Consider the following 10152-nt stretch of genomic DNA (forward strand, 5'->3'; position numbering starts at 1 on the left):
TGCAAGTCCAAAGAAGGTTACGTGCGAGTACTAGTTCTGTTCTAGTTCGGTTGTCAGGTGATCAACGTAGCTGAATATTTAATTAGTTATTATCTTGTTTAGTTGAGATAGGAGAGAGAGAGTCCTTGTTAGTTTTGGTTTTCTACCATAGGTGATTTGGACTTGTGCGTCGCTCATATAAAGGGCACAGCTTCGGTGTTGTACGGCAGGTCGTTTTGAGATTTGTTTTAGTCTTGAGTTGAATAAAGCTACAGAAAACGTCCCATGTCAGGGGACATCAAATATCTTTGTTGCTGATCCGTGGGGATTTTGTTGCTGCTGCGCGTGGAGTTGATCTCATATACTCGACGCAAGTTTCGATCTTACGGTTTTGCATCTTTGGTCGACCGGAATTTCTTATTGTTGCTGCTAGTACCGTGAAAGATCGGAATGTCTTCATGCACGAATTAGCGTCTTGCTAGTTTGTGCTTCATCAAGTGGTATTCAGAGCTAAGGTTATTCACGGTACTGTGTTGATCAAGATGTCAACCTCGGTCAACAAGGGTGATGAGGTTGCTGCTGATTCTGAGGAAGTTGTACGTCTAGTGTATGCGGATGATATTCCTCAAAATATTCGGGATGGTTTTGACCACACATGCAACTACATCAAGCAATGTCATGATGCGCTCGGCAAAAGGATAGATGTCCTGATCACTCGGTTCAATGGTTTGCCAGACATCATCAATATGTCGGCGGCGAATTTTGCTCCACCACAGACTGCTCCGGCAGCTCCACTGCATTATGCTCCACCTGCTCGCGACGGACATGCCAGTGTGCATGATCACCGTTTGGCGGCACAACCTCATGCTAGAGATGATGGTCTTGATGATGGTGTTGACCAAGTGGGGTACGCGCCACGACCATGACACTATGAACCTCGTCCTAAAACTTCCGTTTGTGGCGGAGTGCATGACCGAGTTGGTCAAGCTGTACGTGTGCCTGTGGATGATGGAATTGGGCACATAAAAATGTCAATCCCTCCGTTCTCTGGCAAGTGCGAACCGGAAGGTTATTTGGAGTGGGAGATGCGTGTTGATCAAATTTTTGATGCCCATCATTATAGCGAGGAGAAGAAAGTTCAACTTGATGGAATTGAGTTCACCGGTTACGCGCTAATTTGGTGGAATCAAATTTGTCGTTCAAGACATCGCCCGACGACTTGTCGAGGGATGAAAGAATTTATGAGGCGACGTTTTGTTCCTGAGCACTATAAAAGAGATATGTACAACTAGTTGCAGTGGCTCTCTCAAGGTAATATGAGTGTGGATGAATATTACAAGGAGATGGAATTGCTTATGATTCATACAAGAACAACGGAGGATCCGGAGGCGACCATGGCATCTTTCTTTAATGGGCTAAATATTGAGGTGCAGGATCGTGTTGAGATGGTGGTCTACTACAACATACAAGATCTTGTGCACCAAGCTATGCGCGCAGAACAACAGATTAAGCGATGCTAAATTAACAAAGTTCCTAGTACCACTTTGAACACATGGCGACGCTCACAACATAAGAGTGAGGATGTCGTTCCTAGCTCTAGGACGGCAACACCAAATCGCTCTCATGATTCTGTGCAGAAGGATGCTTCCAAATTAGGATTGTCGAGGTCTGATTCTAATGTGCAGTCGACCACACGCACTAGTGACATAGAGTGTTTCAAATGTGGATGAAGGGGACATATGAAGCGTGAATGTCCCAATGAGAAAAGAGTGTTGCTCACAAGAGATGGCTATGCATCCGCTAGTGATGAAGAGGCAGTTTCCGACACTTCTATTGAAAAATCCGAATATGCTGAAAAGGTGACCGCGAGTTTTGAAGCTGCCGAATCATATCCGTCATTGATGGTGTAGCGAGTGCAAGAAGATCACATTGAGGATAAGGGGCAACGTTGGAATATTTTTCAAACTCAGTGCAAAATCAACAACACTAATTGTAAGTTGATCATAGATGGAGGAAGCTACACCAACGCGGTCAGCAAGGACTTGGTGGATGCTTTAGCTTTGCCTACTTGGAAGCATCTACAACCACACTGCATCGAATGGTTATATCAGTCAGGCAAATTGAAAGTTACTCACAAGGTGCGTGTACATTTTTCAGTTGGCGGCTATAACGATACAGTTATCTGTGATGTCTTGCCAATGGGTGCATGCCACTTGTTATTGGGTAGACCATGGCAGTATGATCATCATGCCAGCCATGACGGAAGGTCCAGCACATATTCTTTTCGAGATGCTGGAAGGAGGCACGTGCTACAACCAATGTTTGCCAATGCTATCAAAGAGGATTCAATTATTTCCACTCTAAAGAAAGTCCCTAAAACTACCATGAAACCGAGGACGGTTTCCTTTCAAGAGGGAGGGGATGATGTGACCACTAAAACCAAAGCTATTGTTTGGCGTAAAAAGAATATTCTCCCCACACCTGAAAGTAACCACGAGCATTTCATTCCGAAACAACATATTTTGATTGGTTCAGATCTCTTCACTACAGGAAAAGGTGGAGCCAAATTTCAGGACTCCACCAAAGAAGAAAATCGCTACATGTATTGCGAGTCCAAAGAAGGTTACGTGCGAGTACTAGTTCTGTTCTATTTCGGTTGTCAGGTGATCAATGTAGCCGAATATTTAATTAGTTATTATCTTGTTTAGTTGAGATAGGAGAGAGAGAGTCCTTGTTAGTTTTGGTTTTCTACCGTAGGTGATTTGGACTTGTGCGTCTCTCATATAAAGGGCACGGCTTCGGCGTTGTATGGCAGGTTGTTTTGAGATTTGTTTTAGTCATGAGTTGAATAAAGCTACAGAAAACGTCCCATGTCAGGGGACATCAAAGTTGCTGATCCGTGGGGATTTTGTTGCTGCTGCGCATGGAGTCGATCTCACCTACTCGACGCAAGTTTTGATCTTACGATTTTGCATCTTTACTCGACTGGAATTTCTTATTGTTGCTGCTAGTACCATGAAAGATCGGACTGTCTTCATGCACGAATTAGTGTCTTGCTAGTTTGTGCTTCATCAGGATGGCCTTCAGAATACAGAGGTTCCTGAGTCATTCTACCACCTCTAGTCATAACTCTAACAGCATTATCATTATTCCTACTATTCAGTTCATTGAGCAAATCATTTTGAGCCTTAAGTACTTGTTCTACTTGAGTGGTAACCATAGAGGCATGTTTACTAATAAGTTTAAGTTCACCTTTGACATTAGCCATATAATCACCCAAGTGTTCAAGCATATTTGAATTGTATTTCAATTGTCTACCAAAATAAGCATTAAAGTCTTCTTGCTTAGCCATAAATTTACCAAACTCATCTAAGCATGGGCTAGCAAACTTAGTAAATGGGATTTCAGCTTTACCATATCTATAGAGAGAATTTACCTTTACTACATGTGTCGGGTTATCAAGACCATGTGTTTCTTCAGTAGGTAATGGATTAAGATCATATATTTCTTCAACAGGCGGTAAATTAAGACCGTGTATTTCTTCAATAGGAGGTAAATTCTTAACATCTTCATCTTTAATACCTTTTTCTTTCTTTCTTTGCCTCTTGCATATCTTCAGGACTGAGAAATAGAACACCTCTTTTCTTTGGAGTTGGTTTAGGAATAGGCTCAGGAATTGGCTCAGGAGCTGGCTCAGGAAGTGTCCAATTATTTTCATTGGTCAACATATTATTTAATAGAATTTCAGCTTCATCCGGTGTTCTTTCCCTGAAAACAGAACTAGCACAACTATCCAGGTAATCTCTGGAAGCATCGGTTAGTCCATTATAAAAGATATCAAGTATTTCATTTTTCTTAAGAGGATGATCAGGCAAAGCATTAAGTAACTTGAGAAGCCTCCCACAAGCTTGTGGGAGACTCTCTTCTTCAATTTGCACAAAATTATATATATCCCTCAAAGCAGCTTGTTTCTTATGAGCAGGGAAATATTTAGCAGAGAAGTAATAAATCATATCCTGGGGACTACGCACACAACCAGGATCAAGAGAATTAAACCATATCTTAGCATCACCCTTTAATGAGAACGAGAATATTTTAAGGATATAAAAGTAGCGAGTTCTCTCATCATTAGTGAACAGGGTAGCTATATCATTTAATTTAGTAAGATGTGCCACAACAGTTTCAGATTCATAGCCATGAAAAGGATCAGATTCAACCAAAGTAATTATATCAGGATCAACAGAGAATTCATAATCCTTATCAGTAACACAGATAGGTGAAGTAGCAACAGCAGGGTCAGGTTTCATTCTAGCATTAAGAGATTGCTGCTTCCATTTAGCTAATAACCTCTTGAGCTCGTATCTATCTTTGCAAGCTAAAATAGCTAGAGCAGCTTCTTTTTCAAAAACATAACCCTCAGGAATAACAGGTGATTCATATTTATTAAGGGAAGAGTCTTCATCATCACTTTCATCAATATTATCAGTTTCAATATTTTCATTCTCTCTAACCCTAGCAAGTGTTCATCAAGAAATTCACCAAGTGGCACAGTAGTATCAAGCATAGAAGTAGTTTCATCATAAGTATCATGCATAGCAGAAGTGGCATCATCAATAACATGCGACATTTCAGAACTGATAGCAGAAGCAGGTTTAGGTGTCGCAAGCTTACTCAAAACAGAAGGTGAATCAAGTGCAGAGCTAGATGGCAGTTCCTTACCTCCCCTCGTAGTTGAGGGATAAATCTTGGTTTTTGGATCTCTCAAGTTCTTCATAATGATAAGCAGATATAAATCCCAAGTGACTCAAAGAATAGAGCTATGCTCCCTGGCAACGGCGCCAGAAAATAGTCTTGATAACCCACAAGTATAGGGGATCGCAACAGTTTTCGAGGGTAGAGTATTCAACCCAAATTTATTGATTCGACACAAGGGGAGCCAAAGAATATTCTCAAGTATTAACAGCTGAGTTGTCAATTCAACCACACCTGGAAACTTAATATCTGCAGCAAAGTGTTTAGTAGCAAAGTAATATGATAGTAGTGGTAACGGTAGCAAAAGGTAATGATAATAGAAGTTATGTTTTTGGTATTTTGTAGTGATTGTAAAAATAGCAACGGAAAAGTAAATAAGCGAAGAACAATATATGGAAAGCTCATAGGCAATGGATCAGTGATAGAGAATTATGCCGGATGTGGTTCATCATGTAACAGTCGTAACCTAGGGTGACACGGAACTAGCTCCAATTCATCAATGTAATGTAGGCATGTATTCCGAATATAGTCATATGTGCTTATGGAAAAGAACTTGCATGCCATCTTTTGTCCTACCCTCCTGTGGCAGCGGGGTCCTAATGGAAACTAAGGGATATTAAGGCCTCCTTTTAATAGAGTACCGGACCAAAGCATTAACACATAGTGAATACATGAACTCCTCAAACTACGGTCATCACCGGTAAGTATCCCGATTATTGTCACTTTGGGGTTAACGGATCATAACACATAATAGGTGACTATAGACTTGCAAAATAGGACCAAGAACTCTCATATATTGATGAAAACATAATAGCTTTAGATCTGAAATCATGGCACTCGGGCCCTAGTGACAAGCATTAAGCATAGCAAAGTCATAGCAACATCAATCTCAGAACATAGTGGATACTAGGGATCAAACCCTAACAAAACTAACTCGATTACATGATAAATCTCATCCAACCCATCACTGTCCAGCAAGACTACGATGGAATTACTCACACACGGCGGTGAGAATCATGAAATTGGTGATGGAGGATGGTTGATGATGACGATGGCGACAGATTCCCCTCTCCGAAGCCCCCAACGGACTCCAGATCTGCCCTCCCGAGAGGTTTTAGGGCTTGGCGGTAGCTTCGTATCGTAAAACGCGATAAATCCTTCTCTCTGATTTTTTTCTCCCCGAAAGGAAATATATAGAGTTGGAGTTGAGGTCGGAGGAGCTCCGGGGGCCCATGAGGTAGGGGGCACGCCCTGGGGGGCAAGCGTCCCCCCTACCGTCGTGGCTAGGGTATGGCCCCTCGTCTTCATCTTATTTTTTATTATTTCCGAAAAGACGTTCCGTGAAGTTTCAGGTCATTCCGAGAACTTTTGTTTCTGCACATAAATAACACCATGGCAATTCTGCTGAAAACAGCGTCAGTTCGGGTTAGTTCCATTCAAATCATGCAAGTTAGATTCCAAAACAAGGGCAAAAGTGTTTGGAAAAGTAGATACGACGGAGACGTATCAGCCGCATGATGGAAATAATGCGTGGATAGGAAGATGGTATGAGGGGCATCGATTGGGTTAAGACTCTTCTCAAATTGCTTCTCGACCGGATCGGCCCTGAGGCTCTCTCCTTGGGCACCTCATCTAATGACACACGACGGTGACACTGGATCAACACTGAGGCGTGTCATTGTTTCAGAGGATGCTAGCCCGGCGGCAGGCAGGTAGTAGATTGTCGGGGGGAGCGGGGAGGAGGACGATCTTTTTCTGTTTGTTCTTTCTTTTCTATTTTACGAGGCAAAGGAGGTGTGTTTTCTTGTGCGTGTGGGGAGGTGCAGGCAGATGGTTTTCGTAAGGGGGGTCGACATTGCATCAACGCTGAGGTGTGTCATTGTTTCAAACGATGCTACCTCGGCGGTGCGGCAGGTAGAAGATCGTCGGGGGGTGTTGGGAGGAGGACGATCTTTTTCTCTTTGCTTTATCTTTTCTTTTTTTATGAGGCAACGGAGGTGGGTTTTCTTCTATGTGTGTGGGGAGGTGCGGGCAGATGGTTTTCGTAGTACGGAGGAGTTGGGCGTACCAATACAGTCCCCAACTCCGCTTTAATAATAGAGACACGGTTAAATAAACTTCCCACTATTAATTATCTCCATCCTAATTAAGACTGATTAAATGATTAATTGCATTAATGCCCTTATTTCATAACTGATTTGTCACGAAAAAATCTATACTTAAACAGAATTTATTAATTGCACGTGTAATTAATTGTCTGACTAATTAATTACATTAATGGCTTGATTTCTAAATTGATTCGATGATTGGTTGTTGGTGTACAAAAGTATGGGCTCTTCTTTTGACACCTTTACTTGTGCATGGGCAGTCAGAGCCACGCGCCGCTGCCACACTTAACAGGGCAGAGGAGGGAAGCCGGAGAGAAACTGAAGCACAAGACAACCAAGGCGATGCCAAGACCAGAAGCGCAGGAGAGCAAGAGGGCGAGGTGGACTCCCTCGGCAAGATCCTTGCTGAGGCAGCCTCCGCAGCCCCGGCAAGGGCCTTGCCGGGGCAACTTGCCCAACTCCGGCAGAGCGAGCCACCCTTGAGCCCACAGGCTCCAACCAATCAACTACATTGGAGCCAAGGCTCGGGAGGCGCCTCTGTGGTGGCATGCAAATCTTCGTCAAGATCATAAACATATGAGTTCAGATGAGGACCAGAAGACGGCGACCCTCGGCAGGATCCTAGCCAAGGAAATCCACTAGACCCCCGGCAAGACTCTTTCCGGGGATGACAGCAACGCCACGGCAAGACCCTTGCCAGGCCCCCGGCAAGACCCTTGCCTAGGGCATCAGCAGGGCCACTGTCAGGCCTGCGCCAGCCAAGACTCCACCGCCGTCCCCATGCAGCTGCCAGCTCAACCAGTTGAGCAGGCGCCTGCGTGGTGACGTGCGGCCTCTACACCAACCCAGCAAGCTCCTGCGTGGTGGCATGCAAGTCTTCCTGAAGGTTCCACCACCACGCCAGCCCAGCGGCCAGCCAACATGGCGCCACGATGCCCCGTTAGCTCGGACACATGTCAAGGCCAGGCGAGGCGGCGACAGCTGGTACGTGTTTCCCTAGCGTCCCCGATAAAGCAAGGGGGACACGTCGGCAGCACATTAAATGCGTTTGTCCGACGGTCCCAGAGGATAGGCTCATTGACTGTAGACCTTTCCACCTCCTGTGTGCCACTGTGGCGACCCCTTTTTGCCTATAAAAGGAGGCCTGAGGCGACCAGGAGAGGGATTGGGCTCTTTTGGGCAAAGTTGCATCCCGTAGCTAGCTCAAGAACACAAGAACACTCAATTACATCCATCAAAGCAGGACTAGGGTATTACGCATCTTCGCGGCCCGAACCTGGGTAAACGATCTGTGTGCTTCCTGTCAGACCCGCTCTTTGCACAACCTCGCGCTCGCCAACTTTAGAAGGGATCCCAGTGACCCCATAGGTGTCGTTTCCACCGACATCTCTGGCGCGCCAGGTAGGGGAGCGCGGTTGTGAAAATCTAGTCTGATCTAGGCAGCGGCTTCGTCGTGGCCGTCGTTCCAAGGAAGAAGATGGCCGAGCTTGGAGACACCATCTGCAGATGAGGTGGATGCCCGTGCAACAACAGAAAAGCTAAGTCATGCAAAACTTTAAGAAATTTCTTTTTATATTTGGTTATTTGTCACAGCCCCAGTTCAGCCCTTGCTTGACTTTGCTTGCATCCATGCATCATGTTAAATTTCATGAAACTTGAAATGGGGATGATCAAACCCCTAGCACCAAAGCAATGCAAATAGGCCCAACTTTAAATATTTTCAATGAACCCAATATGCCCTTAAAAATGTTCATCATTTTTGGTTCTGGCTAAAACCTTTGCCAAAAATGGGTTCAAAAATTTTGGAGCCATTTTGGATTTTTGAATTAAGACATAACTATTTGCATTTGGGCATTTAAAATACTATAAATACTTTTAAATGCCCAAATAATTTTGAAAGTAATTTTAGGCTGTTGGGAGTAATTCCAAGGGTGCCTATGATTATTTTCAGAATTTTCTAAAATGGATTAGTATTTCTACTAATTCGAAACAAACAACAGAGAATTAAATAAATGAAAACAGAAAGAGAGAGAGAGAGAGAGAGAGAGAGATATAGTACCTGGGCTTACCTGGCGGCCCAAGTGGCCGGCCCAGCCCACCACCGCAGCCTCCCTGTCGTCTTCCTCCCCGGCCAGTAGGCAGAGCGTGTGCTCGCCGCGCGCACACACATGCTCGAGCCACCTCCTGCCTGGCTGCCTGCGTCCCCGACGCCCTGGATGGCTCCATTCGTCGCCACGCACCCTCCCTCGACCCTCCGCACCTCCTCCCTCCATGCAGCTCTCTCCCCTTCCCTCTCTCTCACCCACCGAGCAGAGCTCGTCGCCACCGCCACCGTTTTCGTAGCCATCGCTGTCCTCGCGCCCCCTCTCCCTCTCGGGAAGCTCCGCCATGACCTTCTCGTCATCTTCGCCAAGCCAAACGACGCTAGAGCGCCCTGCAGCGCCGCCATCGTCGTTGTCTTCTCCCTCTGCCCCGAGCGCCGCCCCATCCGATTCGTCGCCGTCCGGGCTTCCCCGACCTCACCGACGACGCCATTGAGTTCACTGTGAGCTCCTGCTCCTCCCCCTTGCTCACCCCTCCTTACCCATTCGCTAGTCACCGTCACCGCGAACCCGAGCTCCGGCCGCCGCCATGGCCGGTGAGCTTCGTGCTCCCGAGCTCCTCCAGTTGTGCTCGTTGCCTCCGCGTGCTCCTGGCGATCCCAGAAACCCATAAAGACCATCGGTCGAGCCCGCCGTGCCCCGTAACGCCTAAACCATGGATGCCCGAACTCCGGCGGCCGCAACCAAGCTCGCCGCCATCGACTCCGGCCACCCCGGCTCACCCAGTCTGCTCCATCAGCTGCGCGCGAGCAGCAGCTCTTCGTAGAGCCTCCCCACGCCAAAAACCATCGCCTGTGGGCGATTTCCAAAGCTCTCCGCCGTCTCTGGCCTCGTCCGCGACGAACCGCGGGTCAACTCCAGTGGGGTTGACCCTGTTTGACTGGGGTTTGACTCCCCTGAGTCAGTGACATGTGGGGCCAGCCCCTGACTAACCCTATATTATGTTTTTTAGTTAGCACTAACTAACACTGTTAATTAGTTAGGACGCTGACATGCGGATCCCACTGGTCAGGTTTGACCTGACCAGCCACAGTTGACCTGATGATGTCACTCTTACATCATGCTGGCGCAGTAAAACCTTTTCTGGAATTTAAATAAATCTTAAATGATTTATTATTTTCAAAAAATGCCTAAAACTTCTAAAAATCATAGAAATTCAACCGTAACTCACAATGAAATAAATTATATATGAAAAATTATCAGAAGAATTC

The sequence above is a fragment of the Triticum urartu genome, chromosome 6 (assembly GCF_003073215.2).
Source record: "Triticum urartu cultivar G1812 chromosome 6, Tu2.1, whole genome shotgun sequence".
Lineage (NCBI taxonomy): Eukaryota > Viridiplantae > Streptophyta > Magnoliopsida > Poales > Poaceae > Triticum > Triticum urartu.